Below are 17,259 nucleotides of genomic sequence, written 5' to 3'. Positions count from 1 at the left end.
TTAAATCTCTTTAAAAATTGCTGGAAAAAAAATCTGCTCCGTGCAATTGCATTAGGATGCAAAAATTTTGGAGCTACATGTAGACATATACTCAGATTGCAAGTTCTAAATATACATTTTCTTTAGGCAAAACAGGTTTTAGATTCTGAGGGGCCCTACTTAACATAAAAGAATCTCATTAATTCACACTAGTAACTAAAAACATCTATTGCAGATTAACCCAGTTTGTAAATTAGAAAGTAAGCACAAACATAATAGTAAAAAGTAAGGATACTCCATTACAAATGCACTCTCTTCATTTACTTTGAAAAGTATAATTTCAGTTTTCCTCCACAATTGTAATAGTCTAGCAAGTGAATTGCATTCTGTTTTATACAAATATTGAAATCTTAGTAATATGATCTATCATTGCAGCAGCTGCTATTAAATCCTTGCTGAGAAATGGGGAGTGACCACTTTTTGTTTTTATGAGTTGTTTTATGGGTTTTCAGATTGGTGAAGTGAGAATTAGCCAGGTTATACTTCTAGAATGGAAATGATGTTCATAAACTGAACTATACTGCAATCAAAGGCTGATTCTAAAATCATTCTAAAACCTGTTAGAGTCAAACATAAGTTTGTTATGTAATTAACAACTCACACATTAGTTCATCTCTTACTTCGTTTTGTCATCTTGTTTGTAAAATCTTGTTGGGAGATTTATAGAAACTTTTAAGAGGTTTATCAAATTTCTAACCCACTAGCAATTTTTGTATCTAGGAAACCATTTCACTTTTCTTATAGGAGAATCAATGTTATGCAGAATTAAATGACTATTAAAGAATTTTAAGTGCAATAGGGAATGAGCCCAAAAGTTACATCAAAAACAAAATGAATGGATGTTCCATTGAAACTTTAGTTTCTCACATAGTTTGTCCTGGTGAAACAGCCTAATATGAATAACATATATAATTAAGAATAGCAAAAAAAAAATCATTGGAACTAGATGTCCGTTGCTAGATTATCTCTCGATTACTGATATTTAAGCAAATATTTGCAGAGAAGAATACGCATCTTAAGACTCGTTTTTGAAGTACTGCTATTTATTTAAATGACTATCCAATAAGGGTTGATGTGCGATATTCTGTATAATTGGTTTGCCTACCTGTGGTACTATATCAATAACAAATACTACTAATAATGTAATTTGTGCTCCCATTGGTACCTAATGCACTTGGGAAGCACTTTTATGGATCTGTGTGGATGCTAAAATCAAGCATTGGCTCAATAAAGGCATCTGTTTTATAACTTACTATGTGAAAGGTTGAATAAGAAATTCTGTTTGTATTTTACTAATTAGCAAAGGGGCAAATCTTGGACACTGCCTGTGCATGAAATTCCCATTGAAATCAACAGGAGTTTCACTGAAGGAGGGTTTGCAGGATTCGGTGCAAATGCTGTAGTTCAAGATATTAAAGGGATAAGGACAATGGGGCAGAGTTAAAGATGAGCTTTCCCCCTTAATTCCTGACTTTTGCAAGTGGTTGATTTCTTAATTTTAATATTGCATCAATATGAATTTAGTACATATACCTTTGTTTTTCAAAAGAAATACTTTTCTCTGCAATATTTGATAGAGCAATGCTGTTTCCATTCAAGATGTCAAACATATTATAAGAAACTAAATCAGAATATTAATTTTAGAAACAGCAAAAGCTAAGGTATGCCTATAAATGACTCTGCTGGGGAAGGTACTGTGCAAAAAAGGGAAAAGAAAATGAAGATTATATAGAACGTGGCAAGATGAAGTGAATAAAAGAACAACAATATGACTTTGAAATGTGCTATGAAATTGAGCCCTAAAGAAATGTTCAACCAAATATGAAACTCTTGTGTACATTTCACCAGGGAATGTGGTTATTTGGACTTGGGAAAGAAAACTTTGCAGTAATAAATGAAAATGGTGGGCAGGAGAGGATTTGAGATGCTTAAGATTAATGGAGGCTATCAGTGCTAAACTACATAGGTTTGTGAATCTATACTGTTTCTTAGGGCATCTGACTGTAAAGGGGAATAAAACTTACAGGGAACGTGATGAAAAAAATATTTGAGAAACTGAAGGAGATTTGAAAAGCTACTTTGATGTGAATTTGTGGAAGGATATATGTGTATTTTAAGGCTTGTAAATACTGACAAAAATAAGATGGAAGCTTTCTGTGGAGTTTGCTTGTTTGTTTGTTTGTGATCATGAGCATTCCTGTATAGTTAGCTAGGGTATATGGCTTTCATTTCTATTTCATTCTGGAACCACAGTTTTCCCCATGAGCTTTAAACCCCCAAGTTCATTTATCATATTATTGTCTTCTGAAGACTCTACCTATGCTTGCCCTGTCAGTGTAGGTACTCCACCTTTCCGACAGGTGGTAGCTGTGTCGATGGGAGAAGCCCTCTTGTCAGCATAGAGCTCTCTACACCGAGGGGTTAGGTCGGTACGTACTTCATCACACCTTCATTGTCACCTTCACTTTGCATTGGAATCTGAAATAAGACATTGCATCTGTGTTGAAAACCAACCTAATCTTAATGACAGCAGTTTATTCTAGACACTGTGTGCTCATGCTAGGGTGAGAAATGCCTTGGAGAGAACTGTGGTGTTGGGGACTATTCTTTTAGTGTCCGGACTTCCAGAGATGAAGTGGGGTATTGTAGAAACTCATGTTGTTGTTATGCACAATCAGTTGAAACAGGTAACAGAATAAAGCAGATCTTTTTTTCTAGCACCTTAAGCACTGAAGGATCACTGAACATCACAGAGTATCAGGAGTAAAAAGGAACTAAGAAAATACCTAGACTGGAAGAATGGAGCAGTTAAAAGCTCCACCCAATGAAACTCTCTTGAAACATGGAAGATAACTGGAGAAGCTTTAAAGAGCACTTTATACTATATCTGCAAGCAATGGGTGCCAGCAAGAAAGATAACAGTGAGAAGGTAGCCGTATTTCTGATAATAGCTAGTTCTGAAGCACTTGGTATGTTTAATAGTTTTCAGTTAATTTAGGCAGGGGCTAACTATGAAACTGTACTACAAAAATTTGATGGGTGCTGCACTTCACATCAAAATGAAACATGAGAGAGAGATTTTTAAACAGGTAGTACAAAAAGAAGGTGAAACCATAGAAGAGTTTGTTACTGATCTAAGGCTGAAGAGCCAATCTTGCAAATTTGGGGAGCTGAGTCTCTGACAAGAGGCCAGACCGTGGCTGGGATCTGGAATAAAATACTCAGAGATAGACTACTGGAAGAAGAAACCCTTGACAGAGCAATTAAAATTTGCCAAGCAAAGAAAGTTATGCAGTCCTTATGGAGGATGGACACTGCTCTGACACTATAGACATGATAGAGAATCCCAAATACTACATGAAAAGAATCATGAGGCAGAAAAACATGTGGACCTCAAAGTTGGAGTCAAGGAAAAACAGCAAATGGATTTACACACACTGTGGCAACCAAGCAGGAGTGGTGACTGAACATTTGCCAACTCCATTGTCTTATAAAAATCCTTGGAGTTACTTGGGACCAATAGATCACCAATAATGAGATCCTTGAAAGAACCGGCCTACAGTCTATGCACACTATGCTAGACATTCACAGGCTTTGCTGGATGGGACACATGGAGCACATGCCTCAAGATCATCTGCCATGCTCTATGGCCAACTTACCAACTGCCTGAGACACAGAGGAAGGCCAAAGCTCTGATACAGTGTCAAGGTCAAGCAAGGTCTCAAGAAATTTAGCATTCCCATTGAAAACTGGGAAAATACTGCCCACAATAGCTGAGTTTGGAGAAGCCAGGGTAAGGCTGGTACAGTCACCATGGAGAGCCATCAGAAAGCCCAGGCTGAGGCCCGCAGGTGAGCCAGGAAAAGAGTATTCCATTTCCATCTGGCAAGTGGACCTGTAGCCACTGTGGGAAGGTTTGCTGCTCATGCATCTTTTCCCATGCCATTGCTAAGAACATCTGACAGACTAACTTTGTTGTGTCTCCTTTCATCTGTCAAGATGTTGGACAGCCCTGGCAATCAATGTGAGCCAAGACAATGTCTGGCATATAGGAAAAGATGCAAGAAATACAATGGACTAAATCACTTTGCAAGAATTTGCAAACACCAGAAGACTATGCACAGCATGGACAAAGAGGACAAGTGCTAGCTCAGCTGAATTATCCATAAGAGCAATGAACAATGTTGCAGTGGAAGCTGAAAGCAAATTAGACATTTATTAATTTTAAATTGAATGTGGGTGCAGAAGCCAGTGTGTGGCCAAAAACAGTGTAGTTAGTACTAAAAGAAACATCACAGGTATTGGAGGGTAAAATTCAGGTCTTACAGTGGTAAGCTTATCCCCACTAATTTATGTCCCCAAAAGAGTTCCCTTTGTCTTAAAGAGGAGGCAAAAAGACCTCAATAGGCTCATTGCTCTGGGAATCATAGAGCAAGAGAAGAATTGACAGAGTGGGTACATTTGTTGGTCATTGTCAGGAGAAAAAAGATGGAACCCTTCACTTATGTAGAGATCCATAAGAATTACAAAAAATAATAATAAAGGGAACATTTTTGTACTAAATGCAAGGGGAGAAATTTTGGGGGTATGACTGGTGCTAATTATTTTTCTAGATTTAATGAATCAGCATGTTTCTGGTGGTGCTCTTAGAAAAACAGAGCATTGGGAGACCCTGCTTCAGTAAACTAAGGACATAAGAATGGCCACCCTGTGTCAGACCACTGGTCCATTTAGCCCAGCATTATGTCTTCCAGCAATGGCCAGTGCCCGTGTCAAGGCTGTATCCCCACTTTGAACTTTAGGGTACAAATGTAGGGGCCTGCATGAAAACTTCTAAGCTTAACTACCAGCTTAGCCCTGGTCCGCTGCCACCATTTCCAATGGATTCCCTCCCTGGGAAGCCTTGAAAAACCTTCACCAATTCCCTGGTGAATACAGATCCAAACCCCTTGGATCTTAAAACAAGGAAAAATCAATCAGGTTCTTAAAAAAGAAGGCTTTTAATTAAAGAAAAAGGTAAACATCATCTCTGTAAAATCAGTATGGAAATTAACCTTACAGGGTAATCAAACTTAAAGAGCTCAGAGGACTCCCCTCTAGTCTTAGGTTCAAAGTACAGCAAACAAAGATAAACACTCTAGTAAAAGGTACATTTACAAGTTGAGAAAACAAAGGAAAACTAACACGCCTTGCCTGGCTATTTACTTACAAGTTTGAAATAGGAGAGACTTGTTTAGAAAGATGTGGAGAACCTGGATTGATGTCTGGTCCCTCTCAGTCCCGAGAGTGAACGCACTCCCAAACAAAGAACACAAACAAAAGCCTTCCCCCCCCCCCAAGATTTGAAAGTATCTTGTCCCCTTATTGGTCCTTTAGGTCAGATGCCAGCCAGGTTACCTGAGCTTCTTTACCCTTTACAGGGAAAAGGATTTTGGAGTCTCTGGCCAGGAGGGATTTTATAGTACTGTACACAGGAAAGCTGTTACCCTTCCCTTTATAGTTATGACAGCCCGATGCTTCAGAGGGAATGAAAAGAACAGGGCAATGTGTTGAATGATTGTCCAGTCCAAACTTCTGGCAGCAAGAGGTTTAGGGACACACAGAAAATGGAGTTGCATACCAGAACATCTCGGCTTATAGTATTTGATGGGCCTATCCTCCATGAACTTATAGAATTCTGTTTTGACCCAGTTATCCTTTCGGCCTTCACTGGCAATGAGTTCCACAGGATGACTGTGTGTTGTGTGAAGAAGTACTTCCTTTTGCTTGTTTTAAACCTGCTGCCTATTAATTTAATTGGGTGACCCCTGGTGCTTGTTTTATGTGAAGGGGAAATAACTTTCCCATTCACTTTCACCACATCATTCATGATTTTATAGACCTCTTTCATATCGCCCTGTGATGATGTGCCCGCCCCACATAAGGCCTGGAGGAGTTAAAGTAGCTAGGCAGGCCAATTAATTACCCAGGATGCTCCTGAAACAGGGAGCAGGCCACTAATTGGAAATGGGCTCAGCTGGGCAGGAACAAGAAGGGCCTGCATAAAGCCCAGGAACTGTGAGAAGCAGCAGGCTGCAAGGAAGTAGTCTATAGGGAGGAGGGAGCTTGGGCAGGCAAACTCAGAAAGGGGGGAAAGCCAGATAAGTAAGAAGAAGCCCAGAGAAACAGCAGAAGCCCAGGTGTAGAACTGTACAGACCTTGGCTTGTTATAGGGTTCCTGGGCTGGAGGGCCAAGCCAAGAACAAGAAGCTGCAGCTCTGGGAGTGAGAAGGGCCTCAGAGTGAAAGAGACGATGAGTAGAGACACCGCCAGAGGAGGGCAGAGCCTTGCAAGAGCTAATCCCCAGAGCTGCCAGGAGGAGGTGCCACATGCAGTGAGTGGATCCCATGACACCCCCATTAGTTGTCTCTTTTTTAAACTGAACAGTCCCAGTCTTGTTAACCATTCCTCATATGGAAGCTGTTCCATACCCCTGATAATTTTTGTTGCTCTTCTCTGTAACTTTTCCAATTCTCGTATATGTGGTTTGAGATGGGGTGTCAAGAACTGTATGCAATATTCAAGGTGTGGGGATTCCATGGATGTATATAGTAGCATTATGATATTTGATACGCTATTTTATTATTTATTTGTTTCTCAATGGTTCCTAATATTCTGTTAGCTTCTTTTGACTGCTGCTGCACAATATTTTCAAAGAAGTATCCACATTGGCTCCAAGATCTCTTTTTTGAGTAGTAACAACTAATTTAGATCCCATCATTTTATATATTTAGTTGGAATAATATTATATGTGCAGTACTTTGCACTTATCAACATGGAATTTCATCTGCCATTTTGTTGCCCAGTCACCCTGTTTAGTGAGATTCCTTTGTAACTCTTTGCAGTCAGCTTTAGACTTCACTATCTTGAGTAATTTTTTAGCATCTGCAAATTTTGCACCTCACTGTTCACCATTTTTAAGATTATTTATGAATATGTTGAACAGATCCCTGGAGGACTTTCCTTTTACCTACCCATTTTTTCCTACACTTTGTTTCCTATCTTTAAATCAGTTACTGGGCCTTGAGAAGACCTTCCCTTGTATCCCATTACTGCTTAGTTTGCTTAAGAGCCTTTGATGTGGGACCTTGTGAAAGGCTTTCTGAAAGTCCAAATGTTCTATATCAACTGGATCACCCTTGTCTACATGCTTGATGACACCCTCAAAGAATTCTAATAGATTGGTAAGGCATGATTTCCTTTTACAAAAGCCGTGTTGACCTTTCACCAACATACTGTGTTCATCTCTGAGCCTGCTAATTCTATTCTTTGCTAAACTTTACTAGACAGCTGTATGGATTGTGTTCAGTGCCCAAGTGTTTCACCACAAAATGCAACAAATTGTTGATAGAGTAGAGGATACTAGGGTTTATATAGATGATATTTTGACTTGAGGAAAACCAATAGACACAGATGACCAGAGGACCCAGGCAGCTTTGGAAACAGCAAGAGTTGCTAGGCGAAAGCTAAACAAACAAAAATGACATACCTGGGAGAGAAGTTAACACAGCAAGATGAGGCCATCACTAACATGCCTGCCACAACAGATAAGGAAGGAGTACAGAGCTTCCTTGGAATTGTGAACTATGTAAGGAAAGCCAAATCTAACTGCCTAAATCAGCAACTTGAGAACATCACAGTGCAATGATGTCCAATGGACAAGGAATGCAAATCTTAATACAGAGTTTGAGAAACAGAAGGATTTAATTAGAGGCCTCAGTCCTGACAGTCAGCATAGACCTAAGCTGTCGAGGGATGTCTGCAAGGAAGATATTGGTGTAGTCCTCATACAATAGTTTGGTTAATACTGGAGACCTAGTGGCTTATGCATCAGGCCGCAGGCTCTGCAGCTGCGCTGCCCAGCAAGAGCTCGCTGCCCCACCACCCAGAGCATTGGACCAGTGGCGCAGGGAGCTGAGGCTGTGGGAGAAGGGGAACAGTGGGGGGAGGGGCTGGGGGCTAGCCTCCTGGGCCAGGAGCTCAGGGGCCGGACAGGAGGGTCCCGCGGGCCGTAGTTTGCCCACCGCTGCTCTAGAGCATTTGACAAAAGTGCAATAGAGCAAATTCCCGAGCTTGATTTTGTGTGTATCCTGTTTCAGATGAAAAGTGGACTGTGATCACCAGAGTTGCTTGCTCAGGGTAAGACCCTGCAGAAAGTAATTAAGGCTACTAGCACAAGTTAGGCAGGACAGTCGGTTCCTGGTCCCTATTATCAATGTAAGGGAGAGCTCTCAATACTAGATGGGATTTTGTTTAAAGACACCTACTAGATGATTCCTAAGGTAATACCAAAAAAAATGTTTAAAAGGATATATGAAGGTCATTTAGGGATTGAGAAATCTAAAAGAATTGTATATGGCCTCAAATGAACAGCAACAATGAGAATACTATTAAGATTTAATCTCACATGCCAAAAATAGAGGCCAAGTCAACCAAAAACTATGTTGGTGGCAGAGGGAAAATTTGCCTATTGGAACAAAAAAGTAGGCATAATTTGTTTGTTTGCTGGAAAAAAAACATGTACTTATGCTAGATTGTGATTCTCACTTCCCTGTGATTCTCACTTGCAAGATGATAGTGCATGTCAAGTCTGTTTTTGCTGAACATGGTATACCTCACTTAGTAATGTCTGACAATGGGCCACAGTTTAGTTGGCTTGAGTTTAAGCACTTCACAGTGAACTACAAGTTGAGACATGTAACCATTAGTCCCTATTATCCCAAATCCAACGAGGTGGTGGAAAACAGTGTCAGAATAATAAAACATCTTCTAAAAAATACTAGAGTCAGACTCTGATCTGTATTTAGCACTGTTAAATTACAGAAAGGCATACCAGTGACGCTTGGGTTGTTATCTGCTGACATCTTGTTCAATTTGGAAAACAAGAATGCCTGCACTATTACAAACTGAGTTCAGAGTCACTGGAGACTTGCAGATGTACAGAGAGAAGTGAGACAAAACAAAACAATCAGTATGATTTGCAGTCAGGGGAGCTGCCACCACTTCATGTAAATGACACTGTGCATATCTATGATGGGAAACAATGGTCTCAAACAGCAGTGGTTTCCCAAGAGATTGCCCCATAGTCGTATCAGGTTCTCACCCTAATGGACCATACAAAGGAGAAATAGGTGATGCCTCCAAATCCCAGTCTGCTATTTTACCCAAGAGGGCCTCAGACAGGCAACAACCATAGCAGGTTGAGCCAATGGAGGCCCCAGACTTAAAACAACTGGAACAAATAGACTCCGCTCCTCCTGACAGCAGCAGTGCTGATGTTTGAGGGGAGCACTGCAGATCCAAGTGACAGCACAGGGCACCTGAAAGACAATTTAATATTTTCAGTAAGTTTAGTTACAGATTGCATATAAGCATTTGTAATTGTGTTATATTAATGTTGGTTTTTAAAATGATATTGTTAAGTTTTGGTTGGAAGGTATGATGTGCCTTTAAGGGCTGAGCTTCCCTACAGAATCTGGGGCACTGCAGAAGCTCATGTTGTTGTTTTGGTGCACAGCCAGTTGGAATCCATCAGAGAATAAAGCAGATCTTTTTGAAGTACATGGAGCACTGAGTGATCACTGAACACCACAGTGGCTAACAATAAGAGCACCATCAAGGACCATTGACCATTTTCCACACATCTGTCACACTCTAGTGCTTTCAAGAGTGAAGTGTCTGTTGTTAAGAAATTCATTTGCTAAGTCTGTGTTTCTTGCTTTCCTGCCACGTTGTCCCTGAAAAGTTTAAGTAGGAACCAGAGCTCCCACAGCTCGGTGTACTCTGGGAAAATGTGCTTACGCAACTAGGGCCTCACGAGGGCTAAGCACTAAGATCTAAGGCAGCCAAACTATGGGGTCCCACTGTCCAAGAAGGGTAACAGACATGGGGTCTGATTCTGGAGTGTGCTTCAGAGACCCAGAGCTAGGAACAGTAACCTGGCCCCAGGAATTTTTCACATGGTATGCCCCAGGGCTCCCTGCTGCCCCTCTCCCAGATGGCTCCCCCATACAGGCACTCATTGCAGCTCCCCATACTAGTAGCAGGTCTTGAGGCTGCTGCTGAGTGAACCCTGTGGTTAGAGCAGAGGGGACATGGGCTGCTGGAAGCAGGAAAAGGTCTGGCAGGCCCCTGGGAGAGGAGCTCTGGCGCAGGAGCTGTCCCCAAGGCTGCAGCAAAAAGGAGCAGTGCTGGCCACCTCACTGCCTACTCAGGTTTGGCCCTATGGACTCTCCATCACAATGGGGCCAAAAATGATTGAGTGGCATTGCAACCTGGTGCTTGGGAGTCACAGCACTGCTCAGGTTTGATCCCAAAGTCCTCCCCACCCCATCATGACAGATGGGCCGCAAAGCCTAGCCTGAGTGGGCAGTGGGGTGGCCAGTGCTCTTTCTCTTTGCCACTGCCATTGGGAGGGCCCAGTAGTGATGACTTGGTGCCCTTGCCAATGCTATACCCTATGTGTAATGTGCATATGACCACGGGCACCACTGCCAGTCACTACCCAGGCCCAGGGGGCTTAGAGTCATATGGGATCCAGTGGTTGGGTCCTCTCACAATTATTGTATTAATCTCACAGGCCAAAAGAATTAAATGTGTTTATAAACTCTTTCATTATCCAACATTAAAACAGTGATAATTAGGTCCATTTTTTTTTCTGCAGAGGCTGTGTTTTACTCACTTTCTTGGCAAACACCCAAAAGTGTTCAGTCTAATTTTGAATGTTTATTGATCAAACACAAGAAAGCATATGAAATGAAATAAGCATGTATACTGAAACTGAAATACTAGGGAGAGAGAGGGGTTATTTAAGTTATATGCCTGTGTCAACACAAGAACAAATGGATATAAACTGGCAATCAACAAGTTTAGGCTTGAAATTAGACAAAGGTTTCTAACCATCAGAGGAGTGAAGTTCTAGAGCAGTCGGCCATTGAGAGCAGTCTCCCACTGGGGGCAAAAAACTTAACTGGCTTCAAGACGAAGGTTGAAAAGTTTATGGAGGGGATGATATGACAAGACTGCCTACAGTGGCATGTAGCCGATCTGTGACTGCTAGCAGCAAAGATCCACAACGGCTGATGACGGGGCACTAGACAGGGAGGGATCTGAATTACAACAACGTATTCTCTCCCAAGTGTCTGGCTGTTGGGTCTTGCCCACATGCTCAGGGTTTAACTGACTGCCATATTTGGTGTCAGGAAGGAATTTTCCCCCAGGTTAGATTGGCAGAGACCCTGGGTTTTTGCCTTTCTATGGAGCATGGGTCACTTGCTGATTTAAACTAGAGTAAATGGTGGATTCGATGTAACTTGAAGTCATCAAAATATGATTTGAGGACTTCAGTGACTCAGCCACAGGTTATGGATCTATTACAGGAGTGGGTGGGTGAGGTTCTGTGGCCTGCAATGTGCAGACAAGATGATCATGATGGTCACTTCTGGCCTTAACGTCTGTGAGTCTATGAAACTGAGTGATTACGCAAAATAAATTAAATCAAAACCTGTTAGAGTCTCTCTCATTTTGGAAGCAAAATATCAGTCTTTTATTTTCATTAACAGCTGTTTTTTGATTAAAAGGAAAAGGTTAATTTTACTTTGTCCTGATGTGTGAAGGGTATTCACATGTCCTGTTTTTAACAGACAGAACAGATGAAAAGTGGAGAAGAGACAGGATAGAAAAGGGAGTGGGAGGGACTATGGCTTTTTTTATATTTTTGAAACACTGAATGGCTGGTCCATTACAAATGGATGCTTTGGCTGGCATTTTGACCATGATGCCTGTTGCTTGGCCATGGTTCACTTTCCAGTCAGGGAAATCATTTGGTTGGATCTTTTCTCCTGACATAGGCCCACTCATCCTACTGTGCTAATGTAGTTTAGTTGATTTCAAAATTTGATGAAAAACCAAGAGAGTGAGAGATAAGACAAGAGGAAAGAAGAGGAGCAGAAGGTAACACAAAAGAAAGGGAAACAGAACAGGATCTTACACACATCTGTGCTGCTGGCAATTAAGTATTCCCACTGATGGGCTGCGGACTGGATGTCATGATAATATGATGACTTTCACAACTCTCAGGAGAAAAACAAAGTTTCTTAAACAAAGCAAGGCCTAATTGACTTCCTCTCAGGAAGAAAGTTTTTAAATTTTTATCTGTTTCCTCTGTCTTGGGATTTAGGAAGATGAAATGAATTGAGATGAGCTGACATGGGTTGGGAAGATGAGATTTTTTTCAGTCTCTTTTTTAAAGATCTCCAATGTGGAAAAGTGGGTGACATAGTTCATGCCCTCATTATTTTGTCCACCAATTAGGCCGGACACCAATTTTGGTCCATTAATTTTTGCACCCCATAGTTTCTGGACCCCATATCTTCTTGTTTATGAAGTCCAATCTGAACACAGTCCTTGAATCAAATCAATAGGCCTTTTTTTATCTGGACTAATCTAGTCTCCCTGTTTGGTTTTCTTGCATTTGTTCATAATATTCATCATTGAAAACAACTTGACCTATTTTCCATGGTTAATTCCCAAGCGGGCAAAAAAAAAAAAAAAGCCATAAGTTATTGTGACATCTTATAAACTTTGACATACTTTTTACATTTAAGCTTACAATTAGGGTAAAGTTTTAGGCCCAGAAATCATAAGACAACAGACCAGTGCCTGTCCAGGGATGGGGATTGACCCAGATTGTAACATGTACTGTACTAAATTTTGTTGGACATGTAGGATACTTATAATTACCATTGTCCAAACATTATCACCTTCTGATTCCGCTTGATATAATTTATCATACTGTTCCAGAAACTGGAAAGCACTTGAGTGTATTATCAGGAGGCAATAAGATTTGTTACTCAATTTCCAAAAAGACACACATCATTGGATCACTGCATATTTTTTTATGAAACATTAAATTAGATACTTTTCTGTACACAGAATCATCTGTAGGGATTTTTATAGGCTATTAGGAGTTACTGTCCTGCTGTCTCATTGAAACTGTAAAACTGCAATTTCTTCTCCACATTAATAGAGCAGTATTGATCAAGTGTTCATCCAGTATTTATCATTTTAGTTTGTGCTCTAAAGCACATGTACAGGGTATTCCCAATAGCTCTATTTGCAGTTAGATTTTATTTTCCAGTTTTGGAGTTAAGGAGGTGTACTCTAAGTGGTGCTCACTTGTGACCTGTCAGGGCAAGACTCACCCCACTGCAGTCCCCTGGGGTTGCCCTACACAGATCCGGTGTCATGATGCCTTTGCCTTTCTCTCATTTTTCATGAGCCCAGTTGTCCCTCCATCCAATGGCTTGTCTAGATAGCAATCTGTATGGATACAGAGATTTAGAACCTGGGTTGTGGGAATCAGGGTGACCAATGACAGCACAGTTGATATATTTCAGCTGCCTCAAAAATAGTGGATTCTCATCTGCAGCCATTCCACACATGAAATTCCCATTAATTTATATCGAAATTTCTCATACTAATTGGTTCCATTGGTTAAAATAATATGCTGTCTGCAATGTTAATATGGGTTAGTGTACATTTAAATTACACTATGCTAAATCAAGGAAGTGTTTTCTGATTCTTCTTTCTCTTCATCCTGGGGATCCTTGATTAGAATGATTTATTGTCCTTTTAGGACCTGATCCAAGGCCTATTGTAGTCAATAGTATGACTCTCATTGAAGTCAGTGGGCTCTTTGCATCAGGCCTTTAGCATCTGTCATTTGGCAAAATAATCACAGAGAGAGTCACTTTCTTCTGACACTGAACGAGGAACTTTATTAGTATTAGCCTTAAGGCTTCTCTCTGTAGCTCCGTCACTATAGAACGACTGCTTAGAAGCTTCTCAAGCCCCTTCCTGCTAGGCTTCCTGCTACAGATTTAAAGAAATAGTGTGCACATCTTCATAGCATTAATCTCTTTTTTCTTATTTTCTTACAATAAACGCAAATGATTTCTGAATATATAAAATGTTGCGAAAATCAGCTTCTTCTAGTTGTTAAATTAGAAAGGTCCTAGGAATACAGTCCTAGGACTTATGCACTAAGAATGTGAAATATTGATATAGAACATGTCTGACGCCCAGTTAGGTGTAGAAGAGCCATTCAGGGTATAACCACATTGCAAAAACAAGACCTGCAGCAGCAAGTCTGCAGCCCGGGTCAACTAACGTGGGCTTGCACTACAGCTCTAAAAATAGCAGTGTAGATGTTTGGGCTTGGACTGGAGCCTGGGCTCTGAGACCCCCCCTCCTCCAATCACTGGGGTTGAGAGCCCAAGCTCAAATGTCTGCACTGCTATTTTTAGCCTCATAGCATAAGCCCTTCATGCCGAGTCAGTTGACCCAGTCTCTGAGACTCGCTGCCGCAGGTCTTTTTTGCAGTGGAGACAAACCCTAAATGGCTGTTCTACACCCAACTGGGCATCAGACATGTTCTATATCAATATTTCCCATTCTTAATGCATAAATTCCTGGGGGTTAGATTTAAAATCTGTCTTGATAATTGCCCCTACTTTGTTTATGTGAAGAACAATTTCACAATTCTTCATGAAATTCTCTTGATCATCTTTACTGATTTTCTGGGAACTCAAGTCTCAGTGAAAATAAAAATGAATTGTAATGACAAATTAGTAACACTTCAAAGCACTGGACAAATATTAGCTATTACTCACTTAGGTATGTTTAATCCTCACAATAACCCTGTGCTATAGATAGCTATTAATAGCCTCATTTTACAGATGAGGAACTGCAAAGAAAAAAGGTTAAGTGACTTGGAAAAATCCACACAACAAATTGGCACATATACCTCTTATATAATGCAATCCGATATAACATGAATTCGGATATAATGCGGTAAAGCAGCTCTCCGGGGCGGGGGGGCAGGGCTGCGCGCTCCGGCGGATCAAAGCAAGTTCAATATAACGCAGCTTCACCTATAACGCAGTAAGATTTTTTTGGCTTCCGAGGACAGCGTTATACCGGGGTAGAAGTGTATTTGACGCAGGAAATCTTAGCTTGCAGTTCTGTGATTTCACTAGATCTCACTTTCTTCACTCAGATAAATGAGAGACTACTGAGTTTCAGAAAATACTCACAAACTTCTGGTCATGTGAATTAACATTCCAGAAATCTCTCCTCATATCAGAGAGATATTGGTGTTCATAAGTCAGCTGATATTGGCTCACATTTTTGAAGTTGCAAAGCATCACAGCACTAAGCCCCCCCCCCCAATTCCCTGTGGAGAAAAACCCACATTGGAGGCTGGAAACTGGGAGTTCTCCTAACATTTTCTCTGTACTCTTCTGTCAAGGGGAGGGAGATTCAGCCTCCAGATGCTTTGGATCATGGAAGAGCTGCTAGATGAGACAGCTGCCTGCACAAAGATCTGTTCCTCCACATTGCCTCTGGGACATGCTGTCCCTCCACTCAGCAGCATGGCACTGGACTCTCCCCTTGGCATCTTTTCCACTGGGAGCTTCCCCAGCCAAAATTGGAATCAAACAAAACCTAATACTTTTGCACAGCATGCATGTGTGGTCCTTTATATTTATCTAAAGAAAGAAGGGGTTTTGCTTTCTACTTCTGTGCCTCTCTTGGTCAAGTTGGGATTGAGGAAATCTTCATTTTCTTCACTGTGGAGGAGGAGATGGTAATCTGAGCCTTTGATTAGTCAAGAGGAGAACAACTTTTTAGGTTTACTTTTTGCTGCTTTTAGTACTGCTAAAATAAATAGATAGATCTAAGAAAAAGAACATAACCAAGGGCCAACTTTGCCATGCCTATTCAGATTGAATAGTACCTTACTTCACAACTTGCCTTATTGATTTAAAATAAGTTAGTTACCACTCAACCTTAGTAAGCAGAATCTGGCCTCAAGTAATGTGCAAGACATGGGAAGAACAAAAGATCAGAAATCACAAACAATTAAATAGATTATGACTACAGACTGCTGAGATACTAACCACAGTCTGGGAAAGAGGGAGCATAAACAGAACAGAAATAAACCTAGGTTACATGAAAATAATAAGAACGAACATTTACACTCAATTTGGAAAATTAATTCTGATTTCTGGTAGAAAGCACATCAAAGCATGACTTGCATGAGAATTAAATAGCAAACACACAGTGGTTGGGACTGCGAGGTATTAGCAAGGGAAAATACAGAGGGGGGAAATAAAACTACAAAGAGATAAAAGGTTGTGACCATCTTTGTCAAAACAAAGCCTATTTATGATTTAGTTCAAAAACATTTTCTACAGATTGAACTGAACAAAAAGGGATTAGAGAGGAGAAACATACTTAGATTCCGATACTCTGAATCTTGTTTTGTTGGTATCCAACCTATGTGATCTCCAGAATATGACAGATGAGCTTAACCATGAAAACTGGAAAAAAGAACTTTCCATTGTCCAGGATGATTCCCCACTCTGGCACTCTGAATGCAAAAGGTGGAGGCCTGCAAGGATTTTAAAAATTAATATCTGCCACTCCAGGCTTGTATTACACTCCCAAGGTTACAGCTTTCTCTGACCTCGGATTGGTAGATGCTACCACCACCCAAGTGCAGAATCCCTTTCAGAGCCCAGGAAGACGCACTTGGGAATTCCTCCCTGTGGGGTACCCTCAAACCCTTTCACCCCCCTCTGGGGAAAAGCTGAGAAAGAAAATAAAGGAAATTAGCTGTTGCCACCAGCTAATTAAACAACATACACAAACCTCTTAGAACACCAAAAATCCAAATCTGTTCTTAAAAAAGGGAAATTTTATTAAAAACAAAAAGGAAGAAAATACATCTGGAACTTAGGCTTTTGCTAGATTTTTAAGGAGCAATTCCAAAAATTAAGCACCCAAAATAGCTTTCTTGGGGGTTCAGCTTAAAGGTTTCAAGCAAACAAAAGCATCTGGGGTTAGCACAGAGGAGAGCCACAAGCCAGAATAAAGAAATAAACCTGATCGTGTCTACCTAAACATTCCCTGTCCCAATGATTCCTTCTAGGTATGGAAGATAATTTTTCATACCAGTTCAATTTCTGCTTATAGCATTGCTGCTCTTTGTCTTCACTCTTTCCCGGAGAACCACAACACACCGACAAAGGGAATTCCCCCCACCCCCCATTTTAAGAAGTTCTAGCCCTTCCATTGGCTCTTTTGGTCAGGTGCCCACTCCTTTTCCTTTACCTG

The 17,259-nt window shown here is 40.8% G+C and overlaps 1 protein-coding gene across 4 annotated transcripts in view; it reads left to right on the top strand.

The window, feature by feature from the left end:
• SNTG2 (syntrophin gamma 2) overlaps positions 1-17,259 on the top strand; it is a 467,752-nt gene that overhangs the window by 358,999 nt on the left and 91,494 nt on the right. The window lies entirely within an intron of this gene.

This window comes from Chrysemys picta, chromosome 3 (assembly GCF_011386835.1).
Source record: "Chrysemys picta bellii isolate R12L10 chromosome 3, ASM1138683v2, whole genome shotgun sequence".
Classification (NCBI taxonomy): Eukaryota; Metazoa; Chordata; order Testudines; family Emydidae; genus Chrysemys; species Chrysemys picta.
Note: the sequence above shows the minus strand (reverse complement) of the source record. Positions and strands in the feature narration are given on the sequence as shown.